Source organism: Ursus arctos, unplaced genomic scaffold, assembly GCF_023065955.2.
Source record: "Ursus arctos isolate Adak ecotype North America unplaced genomic scaffold, UrsArc2.0 scaffold_31, whole genome shotgun sequence".
In the NCBI taxonomy this organism is placed as follows: Eukaryota; Metazoa; Chordata; class Mammalia; order Carnivora; family Ursidae; genus Ursus; species Ursus arctos.
In genome coordinates, this window is record NW_026622997.1 from 20121880 (window position 1) to 20141146 (window position 19267).

The 19267-nt window shown below is 43.2% G+C and overlaps 1 long non-coding RNA gene across 1 annotated transcript; it reads left to right on the forward strand.

Moving 5' to 3' along the window:
* The first annotated feature begins 5474 nt into the window (after positions 1-5474).
* LOC123001736 (uncharacterized) lies at positions 5475-12561 on the forward strand. Its single transcript, XR_006410967.2, has 4 exons — positions 5475-5572; positions 8416-8557; positions 9279-9525; positions 9654-12561. It is a non-coding gene; the product is annotated as an uncharacterized LOC123001736 (long non-coding RNA).
* Positions 12562-19267: the final 6706 nt, after the last annotated feature.

Below are 19267 nucleotides of genomic sequence, written 5' to 3' on the forward strand. Positions count from 1 at the left end.
GTTTTAATTATAATGTGACTTGCTGTGTTTCTCTTTGTGTTTATTTTATTTGGAATTCTCTGGGCTTCCTGGACCTAGCTGTCTGTTTCCTTCCCCAGATTAGAGAAGTTTTCAGCCATTATTTCTTCAGTAATTTTTCTGGCCCTTTCTTTCTTCCGCCTTTGGGAGTCCTATAATGCAAATGTTATTCCACTTGATCAAGTCCCAGAGGTCCCTTAAGATATCCTCACTTCTTTTCTTTTTTTTTTTTTTTTTTACTGAGTATTTTCCATGACTTTGTCTTTGAGCTCACTGATTCATGCTTCTATTTCATCCACTCTATTGCTGAACCCTCTAATGTATTTTTCAGTTCAGTTTCAACTTCCGATTTGGTACCTGCTTATGTTTTCTATCTCTTTGTTGACGTTCTTGCTGTGTGATTACCCATTTTTCTTCTGAGATCAGTGACCATCTTTACGACCATTACTTTGAACTCTTTATCAGGTAGACTGCTTACTTCCATTTCATTAATGTCTTTTTCTGGGGATTTGCCTTGTTCTCTGGATTGGAACATATTCCTCTGTCTTCTCATTTTGCCTATCTCTCTGTGTTTGTGTGCATTAGGAGAAATGACCACCTCCCTCAGTCTTGGAGTGGTCTTGTGTAGTGGCTGTTCCATGAGGCCCAGAAGCTCAATCTCTGGCTACCAGAGCCAGGTGCTCTATGGTCATTCTTCATGTGTGCTGCATGTACCCACTGACTATGATAGGGCCATGGCTGCTGCATGGGGAGACTGGGGCTTGGGCACTTGCCATCTCAACTGTAGCCCACCCACTGCATTGGGAGGGCAGGGCTTGGGGCACTCACCTGGCCCAACTGCACCTAAACTACTATGCAGGGAAAGTGGGGTTCAAGCCACTTGGCTGTCCAGTTACAGTTCTGTCTCTGGGCTGGGTGGGCCAGGCTCAGAGTGGCCCAGCAGATCGATTATGGCTTGGCTGCTATGAAGAGAGGGTGGGGCTCAGGGTGCTCGCCAGCCCAATTGTGGCTCAGCCACTGCATGGGGAGGGCAGAGCTTAGGCACTTATCCCACTGGTTTTGGCTCAGCAGCTACACAGGTTGGGTGGGGCTCAGGGTATGAGCCTAGCCCTGTTGCAGCTCCTGTGCTGCCTAGGGTAGGCGGAGCATGGGGCACTCACCCAGCTTGGTTATGCTGCGGTGTGGGCAGAGCACACCCTCCAGTTCTGGCAGGCTAGAAGAACGGTGCCAAAAACGGTGCCTGTTGTCTCCTTCACCAGCAAGTTAGAATGAGATTGCAAAAATGTTGTCCACCAGCATTTCCATCCCCCAGATAAAGTCCCTGCAGATTCCTGCCTCTCCAGCAGCAGCTTTAACGTTAGTAAGTGCGTCTCCTTCACTTCTGGTCTAGGTGCTTTTCAGTCGGTTGATTTTGTGCTGGATCTCTGGGCAAGTGGGTTTGCACATGAGCCCTTGAGATCAGGATCTCCATTCCTTATAGTTCTATAATTCTCCTGGGTTACTCCCCATTGATTTTCAAAACCTGAAGTTTAGGGAGCTTGTCTTCCGGGAGCCAGCCCGCAAGGTCAGGATGCCTGATGTGGGGCACAGTACCTCAGTTCTCAAGGGAGTGTTTTGCAATTTGGGGGTCCTTCTAGCTTGTATGTGATGTGATCTCTTTCTCAAAATGTCTTACTGTACTGTATCCATCCTTCTTCTTGTGATGATGTGAGACGATAAAAGGCCAGTGTGATGAGATGAAGTGAGGTGAATGGGGTAGGCACTGTGACGTAGCATTAGGCTAACATCGACCTTCCAGGGATATGCCAGAAGGAGGCTCATCTGCTTCTGGACCACAGTTGACCACAAGTAACTGAAACCGTGGAAATTGAAACCACGGATAAGAGGAGGAGCAGGGTGGGGGAGGGGTAGAGACACTACTCTATTTCAAGCAATTCTTATAATTCCTCTTTTTTTATGTGTCTAGCTTGAGTCAGCAAAATGTGGTACCGGCAAATGCGTTGGGTTCTGTGGCAGGCAGAATATGCCCCCCCTCCCCAAATGTGTCCACATCCTAACGCCCATAACCTGTGAATGTTACCTTCCACAGATAAAAGGAATTCCACAGATGTGATGCAATTCAGAACCCTGGGGTGAATATCCCAGATTACACAGATGGGCTTAGTGTAATTGCAAGGGTCCTCAGGAGCAGAAGAGGGAGGCAGAAGAATAGAGTGAAGGGAGAGGTGACTACAGGGAGAGGCAGTGTTGCCAGCTTTGAAGACAGAGAAAAAGGCCACAAGCCAAGAAATACAAGTGGCCTCTAGGAACCAGAATAGGCTATGATAGGGATCCCCTCCATAAGGAACGCAGCCCTTCACTTTGACATTAGCCTGGTGAGACCTGTGTTGGACTCCTGACCTACAAAACCATAAGACAATAAATCTGTGTTGTCTCCAGCCACCAAGTTTATGCTAGTTTGCTGCAGCAGCAATAAAAAATGAATGCTGGTTCTTTGGAGGACAAAACGATAAACACACGGGTTACCTCTAACACAAAAGCCATGGCCCAGGGGCCCACACACTTCTGTCTTCTCAAGAACGTAAAAGACAGAATGCCAAATATTCCCTTGGGTACAACTGAGATATGGCCCAAACAGTTTCCAACAACACTGCCACTTCCTCTATTCACTTCCCCCCTTATCCCGCTCTTCCCACTCACACCTGCGGCTCCTCTTACTGTCCACCATGACAGGCTGGTGGATCACTTTGAACAAGTACAAAGAGGAGAGGGTCGAAGTCAGTGTTTCTCAGCTCCAGCACTATTGACATCTGGGGCCAGATCATTCTTTTGTTGTGGGGACTGTTCTGTATACAGTGGGATACTTAGTGGTATCTCTGATCTCCACCCACTAGAGGCCAGTAGAACTACCTCCCTCTCCCCCACGTATGACAACCAAAAATGGCTGCAGACATTGCCAAATGCTCTCTGAGTGGGGAAGAAGTGCCCCCCTGCTGGGATCCACTGGTCTCAGGCCCATTTACCTAGCGCTCTATTGCTCTCTCCCTTCGTCCCCCCCGACGGAGGGAGAAGCCTCTAGCATGTGTGTGTATATATACATACATACTCTTACATTGCAGCTGGTCTCATTCAAACTAGTTTCCCATGAATTCAGTCTGTTTGGCAGTTTAAAACAGCTCTAAGTCAAAACTCAACCGCAGGCTTTTTTAATGGCCCCACTACACATATTCCCAGCCACAGGCAACGGAAACATGGCTATTCCACAATGACCCACAACCCAACCCTGCCAATGGGCTCACAATCCATTCTGCCGCTAGAAAGGCTAACTAGGCCAAAGCTCGCTATTTGACTGTTACAAGTAACTTTCTAAAGCCCTCTGCAACTTTATTACCTAAACATAATTAATAAAAGTCCTTTCCATCAGAAGGTTTAACACAGCGTAAATCAAGCAGGAGATGACTGGAAACCTGATTGATGACAGAACAGATGTTCTGGAATCGGATCTTGGGAAATAGCCACTGTCCGGGAATTAGAAGCCAGTCTACTAGAGAAACAGATAATGTCCTTGGCAAGTTTTCTCTAAGAAAAGAACTTAAACAAAGATGTTAAAAGATCCTGTTTTACGTAATTCTTAATTCTGCTCAGACTTGCCATTTCAATTTCAAAATAACAAAACAGTAAATGGGAAACACAGGTCCTATTCTTCCTGGAATCCGAAACAAAACTAGAGTTTCCAAGATGGGATGTGAAATTCACAGGATCACCATTAGTGGGCCTGAAAGCCAGAGCCACACTGAAGTCCTGTGAATTCTGGATGGAGATGGCTCTCGGAGCTGCAGTGACTCTATGAAATGTTCTGCCAGGAATGGTAGCATACACATTCCTGGTACCTACAAGGAACCAATGGCTTTTTAACCAATCGGTTAACTACAGTCTCTGTAGATGAATCCTCCATCAGCGACTGTCCTATCAATCCTAAACTTTAGAAATTCACGTTTTTCTCTCAGAGGCCTTTCTCCAAGCACACAAGACTCTTAGAAAGCCTGAAAATAAGTTCATGTAACTCTGAAGATCTAACAGCCAGAGTCCTACACCAAACACCATACTCACCATGGATCCTACACTCATTTTTTTATCATGATACTGGCCTTAGGGCAGTCAACCCTGGTAGCCACAGACGCCTTTTCAATTCATTTCAAAGATGTGAAATTCAAGCATTCATGACAAGCAGTACCCATGAGGAGGGAGAGCACAAGGAAAGAGCTTTCAGGAAATGGTATGCTTTTTAAAACTGGGGTGTGGCAAACTGCAGGGGATGAGGAGGATGGGGTGGGGGCGGGGAGAAAGAACTGGGACATTATTAGGTATTGTCTCTAATATGCAAAGGTCACAAATTCCAAAGTGCTGCATTATGAATGGAAACATCAAGACAGGTAACAACAGGGTAACAACACGGATCCCCCGTCTTCAACCCAGCTACCCGCATCAGGCCAGTAATGACTCCACCACAGTAGTAATAAAGTAGCGAGTGTGGCTGAGTTTGCAATCTGCTGAAAACATATACAATTCTAAGGTTCTGAAAAGGTTATTTACTAACCCACACTCCCAGCTTTTATATGGCTGGTTGAGAAGAGCAGGGTAATGCTCTTAAGTGGATTGAGCTACAGGTTTTAAGTCCTTGCCAGATTTAATATCCCACAACTATAAATTTTTACTTTTAAAGTTACTCAGGTATACGACACACTTCTATAAAAAACATGTATAAAGTAGCTCCTTATTTCCCAACCCACAATTACCAGCATATGAAACCAACTCTTGTTGATCTTAGCACTGGTTTTATGTATCCTTTTAGCTGTTAGGGAAATTGAAACATCTTATTTCTTCGTTCAACAGTTGCTGAGTGCCTACTTTGTGCTAGACTCCAAGAATATATATGAATAAAATATGGTCCCTGCACTGTCCATCTAGTGGTGGGATAATAGACAACGCCAAAGAGGGAGTCAAGGCTATAAAAGAGGAAAGCAGTACAAGTGGAAGGATGGATATGTTTTTCTACAAAAAGAATATCAATTTGGGTTACTTACCCTGATTCCCAGCTCACAAATTGTATTTTCTACTGCGGATTGCTCACGGTGACAAAAGAATTTCAGTATGATTCTTTTGGGGTTGGAAACATCTCCCTAACAAATTTAGCTATGCCGTTGGCCTCTATTCTGGAACATCCAGCTGACAAAGTGAAGTTTTACACCAGCCTCAATGATTCCATCACAATATCTGGAATAGCACGTGCATTTGATCCCGTGTTCAAGCACCATTGACGATTATTTTGTAACATTTCATATCTGAGTGTTTGTCTCATTTTGCTATTTTATTTTATTTTCACTTAACAGCTGTTTTTTTAAAAATCGATGACTAATGTCTGAGTGGCCGCAGGGAGCAAAGCACCATGGGAAATGTAAAAAGGAACCAGAGTTTGTCCTTGTCCTTAAAGAAGCTTTCCACCCTGAGTCCGGGAGGCAGATATGTAAACAAACAATGAGGTGTGAATCAAGAGGTATGTGGTGAGTGCTGGGAAGTGACAGGCAGTGAACTTTGCAGGCGGAGGGCTCCAAGTTGGAATACAGGTATTCATTAACTGTGTGGGGAGGGAGGAGGGAGTCTTCTATTTTTAAATTCTCTATATACTAGGACTTTTCCTCCAAATCTTGTTTATTTTACCCATTTTACTTGTATCCCGCTTCACTCCCACCAGTGAAGGTTGTCCTGCTTGCGCGGTAGTTTGTTGAGGGTTCCAAGTCAGTGAAATTCAACACGAACATTTGTGCTTCGAGGCAGCTAATTCCTCTGAAGCAGCTAAAATGTTCACCTACATGTGTTTCTCACTGGATGACTAATTGTGAAGGTGAGCAAAAGACAACTAATGAAACTCAGATATAGTTGTTCATTTTTTAGTACTGCTCTTAACTCGTTCTGTTTTCATCCATCATCACGACCTGTTTTCTGTATTCACTGTTCCCTTTAAAATATCTGTGAAATTTTGAGAAATTAAATGGTTGTCGGGGCGCCTGGCTGGCTCAGTCGGAAGAGCATGTGCCTCTTGATCTCAGGGTTGTGAGTTCGAGCCCCTAATTGGGTGTAGACATTACTTCAATAAAAAAATTTTTTTTTTAAAAACTTAAAAAAAAATTAAATGGTTGCCTGAAAGTGTTCGGTGCATGATGAGATTTTTTTTTTTTCTTGCAACTTTTACCCATCCATGGCTGTTTGCCTAAAGAGACCTGCTGCTTGAGCCAAAATGTTGTTTGCTTGTTCGTTTTTCCAAAATCTGGCAATAACGTTCGAAGTATCTTTCACTTGCCACACTTCTTTGTAATCTGGCTTCTTGGGTGTCTAGTTTAATTCCTTTTGATTTTGAGAAAATGTACAAGTTTGTATCACAGAAGTCTTAACCAACTCCCGGATATCCTCGGGTTATTTAGGAAAACCTTATTTTCAGATTCTTATCACAATGCCATTTTCTATTCTCTATTAGTTATTATCATCTCCATTCTATCTTATATTAGAAGGCAGCTCTTAAGCCAAAATGTTACTTTCTCATCTACAGATGGTGAGAGGCTTTGCTGCAAAGAGAACCTGGCTGTCTTTTGGCTGGTACTCTTTTCCAGCTAAAAATGGGAAACTGAAGACAGAAAGCCACAGAGGAACACAGGGTGGGGAATGTAGATAGACTTTTACAGAATACTTGCATCATTTATTTTTTTCCTAAGAGATCTGAATATTCAGTATACTAGTCATTTTCTGGTTTGAATATAAGTAGACACCACTATTTTGATTTCACAAGAAAAAAAAATCTGTGGGATTTAATCCACCAAAAAGGAAAGGAGAAGAGAAGGAAAGGGAAAGATGAAAAGCAGGGAGGGAGGCAGCAAAAGATAGTAGAGTACAGTGTTTACGTGGGAGGTTAAGTTCAAAAGTTAACCAAAAGTCACATATAATCCAAATTAACTTTGAAAATCCCTTAACTTTCCCGTAAGACACTGCAAACATGATTTTGTGCATACAACTCTTCACGGTAACTTTCACATATACTGGCGTCCAGGAGCTACTGGGTTAGATGACAGGAAGGACTCGCGGGAGGTGCACACGCCAACGTCTGATCATCCAACCAGCCGCCCCTTAAAATAAGCATTCCATCTCAGCAATCAAATGCAGGGATTAGATGAAGAACGCTAAAGCGTTAGTGTCTTTCAGCAGCTTTTGCTCCGTTCTGTTGTAATATTAAGCTTCTTTAACCTTAACGCATATTAATACGTTTATTACTGTTGTAGTTAAAGGAATTGTGGCTTCATATCTTAGGTTCTTAACATAGCTGCATTAAGAATAACTTGAAAAACACTTTCTTTAAAAAATTCGTAATCTGGTTGCTATGTAAAAAAAAAATAATAATAATACAAATAATAAAAGTCTGACAAAATATGCAGGATTTAAATAAGCATGGGGGGACACCGTCCTGCCTCCTTGCTCTGTACCCCAGCCTTTCTGGTGATGGCAGCCCCAGAAAGGGCTTCTGTGGAGGGTTTCGGGGCCAGAGCTGCAGGCAGCCTTGGGTCAAGGGGATAACCTTGACATCTATCTATTGCTTTCAAGGGCCATAGAAAGGACGGTTAGCCCCCAAACATCTCCCTCTACCCTTTCCCTTTCTTTTCACTTCCTAACCCATAGTGTGCTGAGCTCCAAGAGAAATTCTCAACCACCGTCCTTTTCCAAAACACACATTCCTCCAGGAGAGCTAACAAAGTATGATACGAACAGCAAAATGTGTCGTACCTTCACCAGATCCTCCAAGGAAGAAGGGCCCCGGCAGCTCCCACACGAGGGCGAGGGCAGGTTGCCCAAGTGAGGGAGTGAAGGACAACAGGGTCCCGGAAGGCATGGGAAACCCGTTACTGTCTTACGCTCCAGCAGCTTAAAACTTCAAGTGAAACAAATAATACTGATGAGTGGTCATTCACTCTTCTCTGGAGAGAAGCCTGGCGGCCCTCTAATTCCTAAACAGCTAGAAAGATGTCCAAACATGACCATGAATGTGGGACGTGGAATGTGCGAAAGAACTTTTTTTTTTCCTTTATGAATGAACGGGCATGTGTCTTATTTGAGAAAACACATCATTAATGATTTCTTTTCGGATGCTCTGAATTATTCCATCAATGAGATGCTAGCTTCTAGAGATTCAGCGATGTCATCAAAAATTGAGAAATTCAATCAGTGGTCAAGCTAAGAGACAGAAAATCTGGCATGGGAAAAGACTGGGTGGAGATGAGATGCAGAATTTAGGGGATATCTAATACATTCCAAACATGACAGTGATGACATTCCATCTTCTGCCTGACCGGACAGGGCTCCAGGGAGACACTTCCTTTGAGATACTCCATCCCCACTGCCAAGTCTCTACCTCCGTGCACCTCGGCTGGACGTTTTGGAAGGCAAAGTACCACCGAGGACAAGAGAACAAGAACCGGGTCGACATCAAGGTTCCGAGGTAAGCCCCGCAGTCCCGCTTCTAGAGTCTCCACTGAAACTCTATCCTAAGAAACCAGGGCCAGGGTGCCGCCATGGGGGACACGTGAGATGAGACAGCCTGCCTCTCCAAAGCTGTCACACTCAGGAGTATTGAGAGGAAAGGGAAAAGAGCACTCACACGCAGAACATCCACATTAGGGAATACCAAGCAAGAGCCAATTAGGACGACCATTTGGCACTGCAGCCTCATGCATATGAAACAGGGCACCCGGCATCAATGAGCAGTAATGCACGGGGGTTGTGGGAACGCTCTAACGGCAGCATATCAAACACTGCACACCTCCGTCTTTCTAACTCCCATTAGCTCACCCTTGTCTGGATGAAAAGAGCTCAGTGAATCAATTGCTTCTGTTGAACTGTTTATATATTTTCCAAGTCCTGATTAGGCCATTAGTCACCGACCATATTGCGCAGTAAACGAGAGTACCTGTAATTATGCAACTTCCCAAGAACATTCAGACAGCATTTACAGTGAGACCACGGTGCCAGCAAAATGTGAAAGGGAGATTATTCGTCAGCAGTTTTAAGAACCGTGCACTTAAATGCCAAATGAAATATATGCATGGCAGATAGCAGAAGCTGGGGGGTGGAGGGGGGCGAGGAACACTGAAAGCACCAACATTTACTCTTCCGAACATAGTAGAGCCTTGAAAATGAAAGCCGCCCTGTGTCACCAACAGCCCCATGAAATAGACATCAATGTGTTCTCTCCTCTCCGATGGTCATGTCAGGAAGAGCCTGGATAAAACGCAAGCACCCCAGGTAAAGAACAACTGACTCTTGACTCCTTGGTCTGCAGCTCGTTCTCCTTCAGAGGATCCCCCCCACCCACTTCCACCTGTCAACATCCGTATCCGGATGCAGGGAGCATGGGGTCCTAACGTGAAGACTCTCCCTTCTCCTTTGGGCTCTCCACCCTCCTCGATGGTATGCACGCGCGATCAGCAAACATTATGTAATCCTCTATTTGAGGAGTTCCCATTCAAAATCCTAAAGAACATTTCTAGAAGGAAAAGAAGGGACAATGTAACGTGACATTTCATGTCTTTTACCAGGACGCTGAGCCACCTACCCACACACTGCCTGGGAGAGACCAGTGACAGACAATGAGGGAAGGTGTTCGTTTGTTTGTTTGTTTGTTTGTTTGTTTGTTTTCAAGAAAATTTGCAAGGGGTCAGCTCCTTGAAACTCCCAGAGGAGAAATGGGAGATCATGGATCATGACAAATGGGTCAGAGCCTCTCCATTTACTGTACGTAATAATATAAGCAACAACCTTCCAAAGAGTGTTTTATGGTATTTTTCATGGCCAGGCTGTCACTCTTGGGTCCGCTAATCCTCACTTTGCTACTTCTATTCGTACGCTTTATATGTATTTATTTGTTGAGTTATATATTTTAGCTGAACTTGGAATGACAGCTATTTTTAAGAGGCTGTGCCAAGACAGGTCAGGAGGAACCTCAGAAACCTGGCTCACGGTGGCTCTGGCATAAGGAACCTTGACAGCCAAAACCAACCAGAAAGCTGATGAGATCCAGGTTTCCAAAACACTAGCAGAAAGGCATCCTTCCCTCTGCTTTCTTCCATAAAACTTTTGCAAAAACAAAAAAAAATTTTTTACCCAAGAGGACTCCTTTTTTCATGCAACCAACCACTTCCTTGTGTGTTCAGGGTGAAAATTTAGAGGTCTGCGTGCCGAGGTCTAGCTGCAAGCAGGATACAGCTTTCTTCACCTGGGACTGAGACAAGGTGCGAGACAGGCGTGGTGGCCCACGGGCCAGCACCGCGGGCACTTCTGACACAGCTGCCTTCTGAGTTTCTCCACTGACAGCCTTCCAAAACTAATTGCGGCTGTTAGGATAAAGACGGCAGTTTCTCAGCTTCAGTGCCTTTAAGGTTATTTCCACTTTCCACCTCTGTTAACTGTCCTGCAGGAGCTTCGGACACAGAGCCCTCCTCCCTTACTACTCCTAAGGTGGAGGTGTTCAGAAGAAAACCTTCTCACTCCTCATCAGAGAGCCGAAGGCCTGTGTCCTTTGTCTTCCGTGTTTCGGAGATGACAGTCGGCGGGTTTGGGGACTACTGGACCATGTTTAGGACAGGCAGACTCTTGGACTGAGGCTTGGGACAAACAAACCTTTCACATGAGTCCTTAAAAACAGACAGTGTTCTGTTTGAATTTTTGAGCCCCATTCTAGTACAAACATGCTTGGCATCCGTGCCAAAGAGTTTTCTTCTTGGCCAACGGCTCTGCTGTCACCATGGATATTACCACTTTGGGTCCCTGCAGCCTTCTCTCTTCTGCGGCCACTCGTCCTCTTTCCCCTGAGCTATTCTCTGTGTACAGGCTACGTATGTGGATGCCAGTGAGCTGTCAGAGCCTCCGGCAGGGGCATGGTTCATGCCACACTTGTCCCAGCCTCTCCCTGGTCTGGCACAGCGACAGATGGCCACTGCATTCCTCACTTGTCTGTTACTCCAACGCAGACCGTGGGGCCAAGAAATCCAGCCCATGACTGATCCCATGAAGACACAGGGACATCCTGAGATCCCCCTTCACTCCAGGGACCATTTTCACGCTTGTCCCCAATGTCTAGGAAGGAGAGATGGGAGAGAGAAATAACCTTTCTCAGCTCTCCTCTCTATGCCTTTGGAAAGAGCTTAGACTTATCTGACCGCAAACAAGCAGCAGCCCTTGGAAATGATAAATTCTATACCCCTCTCCCATTTGAAAGTGTTCTTCCGTAGAGGCCCAATTCCTTGTTGGATTGCTTCCTGCTGACTAAGGACGATATTCCCCCTAGGGATTGATTGAAACTTAAGAGTTGGAAATGGTCTTAAAGATCATTCGATTTGGTGGTCCCCCAAACTGAAAATGCCTACTAGCCACTGTAGCACAAAGTTTCCTGGGACTCAAACTCCCTCCCCACCTTAAGCTCTCGGATAATTCGGTAGACGCCTGATGGGGGACCTAGAGCTACTCCAGGGGGCTCTGAAGCCACATCTGAAAACCACTGATATAATCCAACTTCCTTATTTTTCCTAAGGCCCAGAAATTTAGGTTACTTGCCAAAGGCCGCACAATAATGACGAGCCTGACTTCCGTGTACTTTCTGGTGTGGCCAGACCACTGACATTCTTTACCTGCATTTAGTATTTAGTAAAGCTCCAGTCATTTAGTCTCTGCTAATAAAGATAACGTCTTCTTACGGCTATACAATTCAATTTCTTTGAATTTATTGCATCACCTATACATTTTTGGTCTTACACACAAGTGTCACCTTTCTTAAATGAGGAGCGTTTTCTAAAAAAAGTACAGATTCTTCATTAATTTACCTTCATATTCTAGAGGTGACAGAGGCCTCGTGGAAAACAAATGAGAAGCACTGAATCAAATTTTCTGTAGGGGGACGCCTGGGTGGCTCAGTCGGTTAGGCATCTGCCTTTGGCTCAGGTCATGAACTCAGGGTCCTGAGATCAGGCCCAACGTCGGGCTCCCTGCTCAGTGGGGAGTCTGCTTCTCTGTTTCCCTCTGCCCCTCCTCACCCCAGCTTGTGCTCTCTGACTTTCTCTATTTCTCTGTAAAATAAATAAATAAAATCTTTAAAAAAAAAATTTTTTCTGTAGGAAAACCAAGGAAATGGTCAATGAACCAAATATTTGTTAACCTCTCCAAATAACATGCACACACACACACACAACTAGCCTTCTACTTGTGGCTCTAGGAATTACTTATTGCCTGGGAAAGGACTTAAATGCTTTCACTCTATGTCCCGCGAACGTATACGTGTGCTATAAATTTTGTTCACTGTCGTGTGCCATTTTGATCCCTAGTGTCATTTGCACAACAGCCTCTAATATCTATGAGGGTAAAAGAATAAAACTGCATTCTGCTAAGCTATTGTACCACTAAGGCTTCTGCCGAAGGACAGAGGCCTCTCCACCCCGCCATCATCCAGCCCTGTTATTCAGAATGAGTGGGTACGGAGCACTGGGTTTCCCCTTTTCTGGTGAGGAACAACTGAGTGAGTAAATAGTGAGGGCACCACAGGGAGTCCCCCCACCCACAGACCCTTTTGAAAGAAATGCACACGACTGCCGCTGTACCCACACCACACACCAAAAAAACACCACTTTTAAAGTCAACTTCTTAAATAAAATCCAGCAGTACTCCTGTGAGAAGCTGAAGAAGAAAACACCTCTTTTTGTTCACTGTAAGGGGTATCAAGGGGTTCTATTTAGTGAAACCGGAGTCTAATTTATAGGGCTGACATAAAATGTTTACAGGTGATTAAAAAAAAAAGTTAGAATTTACATCAAAATAGATCAGGAGACAGAGGGACCAGTCACTGTTCAACCTTTAAACTGTGAAAAGCTAAAACATTCCCTAAGTGTTTTTAAGCCCTTAACCAGAAAGATAACAAGGTAAAGATTATCTTCTTTTTCAATAAATTCTCTAAGAACAGGAAGCATTGACTTCAGCTCTCCCTATTTGTTATCTCTATTCTACATATGAACTCTTAAAAATGGAATGCTTCCAGAACAAATACATTCATTAAGTAATGGATTATTAATATATTTTTATATAAATTTTAAGTATTTCTGACAATTAAAAGAATATCATAATACAGAATTTCCTTCATTGAATTTTTTTTGTTTTTGAAGAATCTTCCATACATGCCTGCGAATTCCCAAAATTGCAAACTAAAAAAAAATACTCAAGATATGTTCACTCTTAGCTTCTTAACACTACGATCTTGCAGGGCATGATGGCACAGGCAATAACATTTTCAGTAATAATTTGTTACCCAGAGTATATATCATCATCCCAAAATATATAACACAGAGTCTACAATTTAAAAACCGTATCAGGGGCACCTGGGTGGCTTAGCTGATTATAAGTCCGACTCTTGATCTCAGCTCAGGTCTTGATCTCAGGGTCATGAGTTCAAGACCTGCATTGTGCTCCACACTGGGTATGGAGCCTACTTAGAAAAAATAAATAAAATTAAAAAAATAAAAACCATATCAGACTCTGAAATATATGATGTATCTTTGTGAACTTCCACCATTATACTTTTCTGAAGTAGTATGTCCAGGGGCATGAGAAACAGAGGCCATTCAAATCTAGTAACACACCATGTTAGTGAATTATCTTAACAGTTCTTGCCCTAATTAAGACCAGTAAGAAAGGCAGCCATCCAATATTCAAACAGACAGCCAAAGCTTCTGGTTGTATCATTATTCACATCATAGGGGTCCACCTCAAAGGCATGCAACACACAGGTTTAGGAACATGATGCAGAAAAGAAATGTTTTTGTAAAATGGATTACTGGGGAAAAGTGACTTATCCGAAATAAAGATCCTTGGCCACTAGAACCACTCAATTTTACACTCTAGGCTAGAAACAGAAAAGATTAAATAATATATTCATAAGCAGTGCCAATTTTTCCATCAATTAACAAGCAGGAGACCATACAAGCATTTTAAGGCAAGATTTTTTTTTAAGTCCTACAAACACAAGTACGGCCTCTCCAGAGTATTTTTTTTTAAAACATAATTTATTTAAAGACGTAAACAAAGTCAACCAAATAAACAACAAATATTTACTGAGAACCTTCTATGTGGCTAAGATTATGTTTCTAAGTCCCAAGCACTTTCAGGATATTTACAAAATTATTTAACTTTATAAAGTATTTCAATAAATAATGCAGTCTTCCAAAATGTGCACGGGGCTGTAATTCCATCTAGTTTCTACGATGACACTATAAACCTTGGATGGAATTACAATCTTAATGGGAACAATCAGGGTGTGCTACTGCACACACTTGGGGAGTCCATGATGAACTCAGTTTCTAAAATAATAACCAGCAAGCCAATGGCATGTAATTACAACCAGGAAGCCAAGCTGTCTGCTGGCTAGTATAGCAGAAACATTCAGTTGAAAGTACCACTCACCTCACTATGGCAAAATCTATGTAATATATCTGAAAAACTTCTTCCTCTCTAAAATGTAAACCTTCTAAACTTTTGGGCTGAGAAAATTTCCACTAGGGTCTCCCTGATACATGTGTTCTACATCAGTGATGACAAGACCTTCTAGATACTACCAGTAAAATCTCAGAATCTCCTAATATCACCTTCATACATCTAAAATGTAAACTCCAAAAAGTCCAATATATTAGGAAACGGGGGGCGGGGGGGAGCAATGCTCAAGGGCCCTAGGAAATGACTGGCATTTCTTCTAATTCTTTGGGACTAGCCTGACATTTATTAACATAAACAAAGCAAAATGCCTTGTGTCTGTAAGAGGGGAAAAAAATAAAGATTTATCTAGAGAGATTAAATTCTGGGCTGTAGAAAAATGAACTTAGAAACAGACCCAGAATTTCCCTGGGAAAACAAAAGACAATGACACTATGAATCAGCATTTTTTCTCAAGCAGCCTAGAATAAAAGAAGAAACATACACACACACACACACACACACACACACACACACACACGGGATAGCAGACACCGTGAGGCATGAAGGCAAAGATACACTCAAACTTAAATGACATATTTGTATTTAGGACACACATGATTTCCTTGATATTTCATGCCTTTGTCATACGTAACTTTATTTGGTACTTGTAAAGTCACCCAAACTCCATCAATCAGTCAATCAGTATTGCCATAGCAACCAGGAGACACCCCCCCCCCCCCGCCAAAAAAAATTCTCTGCCAGAAATCCTCACCAAACAATATATAAGGCATGAAGAAACTTTACTTTCATATGTGGCCACTTCCAAAACCATAATGCTTCTATCAGCAATGGTATGTGACAGTCCCTTGAAAACCCAGTTCACTGAGAGACGCCTTGTGGATTACATGTCACTGGGTTCCTGTATCACTGACTTGAGAACTTTCTAATAACATTAGCTCTTAAATTCATTTTCAAGCTCTAGGGATTTATGTATACTGTATCATGGTGGTTACTTAAAGTAAAAAGTATCAAGATAGGAGGCAAAAAAAAAAAAGTGATGAATTTCCATGATAATGAGGCATATCATTTAGTGACTTTACTTAAAAAGCCTTCCTATTAAGAAGGGCTGGGGGGGTTACACGATGTCTGTCTCCTGGGAGTCCGTCCCTCCCTATAACTTGAGAAACACATGCTTGGTGCCAAGTCAATAAAGAATTCTTGAAACAGCTCTGAATTCACAGACAGAATAAGTGGAGACAAGGTTCTAAGCTCAGCTCCACAGGCAAGTTGGTACATGAATACCAAGTCAACAGCTCGAGGCTTCCCTGGCCGAGGACCTCTTTATCGATGACAGGTGAAACCCCTAACTTTGGCTTCCTCCATAGGACACCAACTACATTCAGAAATAGTGAAGTCCTGCTTAACACTGAAGGCTGAATAATTTTTCATAAGTTGTAACATCCTCTTGGATGGCATCGGGCCAGCTAGTCTTAGCATAATATGGCAACCCAAAAATACAAGGGTAATGGGGAAAAGAGGGAATTCCTTATATGCCTGCTTTCCACAAAATATTGACATTCCATCTGCCTTCCTCCTGCAAGACTCAAAATGCAACCGACTTTAGTATTTGCAAACACTACCTGCTCAGTGACAAATGGGGCTACCTAAAAAGCAATGCCCTTCCAAAACTACCAATAAACTACTTCATAAAATTTAATTTAGTATCTTGAGATTTCCACTAATGATACTCGGATAGCCACCAGAAGCTGGTTAGACAGCTTTCTCCTTTTCCCAGGTGCTTTACTGAAAGGAAGCATGGGAATAGATGTGCTTAGTGATAAGTGTGTGTGTGTGTGTGTGTGTGTGTGTGTGTGTGTGTGTGTTGAAACACACTACCTTCCCTATATGCAGAGGGGATTTCCTGCCTGGCATATTTTAGAGCACACGGAGACAATACTTATTCTTTAGGGCAGAGCTTGTGAGTCAGGCAGTGCTATGGGATGGCAATGCATGAGGTCTGCTGAAGTCACAGGAAAGCAAGTTTAGGGCCTGGGGCTGTTCTATTCCAGATGAAAAAGAATGGAAAAGGAGATGAACTTTGTTGGCTATTAAAAATTTTTTTAAACAAATTCCTCATCTGTTTCCTCATTTGGAGTTTTTAGCCACTATAGAGGGAGATGAAACAAACAAAAATGGCACTATTCCGGATTCCTAAAGGAACGTTGGAAGAACCCAGCTGTTTTCTTTAAAAGCATTGTTTGTGCTCCGGCTGAATAACCTCTAGGAGAAAGAGGATGATCCTGATAAACTTGACCATGATCTGCAATACTCCACTCTATCAGCAACTTGACTTTGTCCAGCGAACAGAGCCCAGTACTGCTATGCCTCCTCCTGGAAACTAGATACGCGAAGGACATTTATTTATTCACATTACCAAAGAGATTAGCTCCAAAGTTCTCTTGAACATTTTACAGCCTTCCAGCAGCTCCTCATTCTTCACAGGTAATTAACCTCTTGATGGGCTTAGAGCAGCAACAGTGTTAGAAGCCACAACACATTGATGATAAGTTACAAACCAGGGGAGAGGATAATTGGAAAATAGATTTCCAGGCTCATTGGAAAATATATTTCCATTTATTGAAGTAAGTACACTCAACTTTTCAGGAACATGTGAATCACAACACTGCAGCATTGGCAGGGACCTTAGAAAATCCTTCTGTTTCAACTCCTTTTCCGAATAATGAGAAAATGGTGGTACAGATAGAGTGACGTGTCTGGACAGATTGAAAGCAACACGAATTTAGTGAGCACTGTCTCAAGTCAGACGTGGCCACACAGCGCGGCATCCTCTTTCCCAGCAGGTCCCCTTCACAGATGGTGCAGTTCGAGCAACCCGTGCCTCCTGCCCTTGGGTCACCCGAAAACAAGTTAGGAAAGATCTAGGAAATAATGACTAAGCTCTGAAAACTGAGAATGAGACAAAAGAACAAGAGGAGATAAGAAAGGAGGCAAAAAGACTCAAAGTGCAACCAACTTTAGTATTTGCAAACACTACCTGTGCCTTTCATTCCCCTCGAATGAGTGTTGACATAATGTCACGCGCACTTCGTGCTTTCAGAAATGATGAGGGTGATGTGATGTCCGGGCAGAATTTCCCTGAAGGGGTCTCAGGTCCCAAATCACTATCTGCTCCTTTCATCACGGCCATCCTCAGGCAGAGTGGCAAAGCTCTGTGAGGACAGGAACCTTGTCTTTCTTGTTCATTATTAGATTCCCTAAACCTAGAGAGTACGTGGCACAAAGTGGGTACTCTGTAAAATTCACTGAAAGAATGAATAGAAACTCCTTCAAGGTAAGAAGAAAGATGCATAGTTTGGAAGTGCCAATGCAGTGCTATCATGCACGGTAGGAAAAAATGAAAAAAGAAATGCCTATGTAAAAGTCAAAAGAATGTTAAGGGGCGCCTGGGTAGCTTAGTCAGGGAAGCGTCTTGATTTTGGCTCAGGTCCCGATCTCAGGGTCCTGGGATGGATCCCCACGTCAGGCTCTGAGCTCCGAGGGGAGTCTGCTTGAGGATTCTCTCTCCCTCTCCTTCTGCCCCTCCCCATGCTTGCTTTCTTTCTCTCTCTCCCTTGCTGTCTCTCTCTAAAATAAATAAATAAATAAATCTTTTTTTTAAATGTTAAAAGATGGGAAGGTATGTATTTATTAAAAAATGAGGTATGCTAAAAGGGTAAAGCACCCACTAAGCAGTTACCTACATCTATTAAGTAGGTACCCCAGTTAAGCCAATAGGGTTCCTGTGTTAGAAAGAGCCTCCAGGGGCCACAGAGGGGAGGGGGGTGGGGGAATGGGATAGGCCGGTGATGGGTAGTAAGGAGGGCACGTATTGCATGGTGCACTGGGTGTTATACACAACTAATGAATCATTGAGCCTTACATCGGAAACCGGGGATGTACTGTATGGTGACTAACATAATATAATAAAAAATCATTATAAAAAAAAAAAAAAGAAAGAAAGAGCCTCCAGGGGCGCCTGGGTGGCGCAGTCGTTAAGTGTCTGCCTTCGGCTCAGGGCGTGATCCCGGCATTCCGGGATCGAGTCCCACATCGGGCTCCTCCGCTGAGAGCCTGCTTCTTCCTCTCCCACTCCCCTGCTGTGTTCCCTCTCTCGCTGGCTGTCTCTCTGTCACATAAATAAATAAAATCTTTTAAAAAAAAAAAAGAAAGAAAGAGCGAGCCTCCAGCCCGAAGCACACCACCAAGAAAGCATGGTAAAGGATGGCAGACTGTCACTGAGAAGATACCTTGAACACACAGATAAAAACCAAGCAAATGTGGTTGGAATGATGGACAAATGGCAGCTCTAGGCGCTGCGCGTTCAGACAGAATAAAAGTGAACCTTGTGTGTTTTCTAATGAGTTCTATGTAGTTTATATAATTGTTGGCAACCACTGACATCAACATTGCTCTTTGTGATTTTCAGGTCAAACCTCTACTTCATGATCACTTTGGGTTCTTGGCCAACTTGCTAGCTCTCTAAAGACACGAAGTTATAAGTCGAGACAAGTGCAGCTGGGTATAATAGTATTAACATATCTAATTATCAGATTTGCCTATTTTCACGATGCAAGAAAAACAATATATCCCTTTAATACACCCACGTTCACACAAGGGGAAACAAATATGATAGCATCTTTGA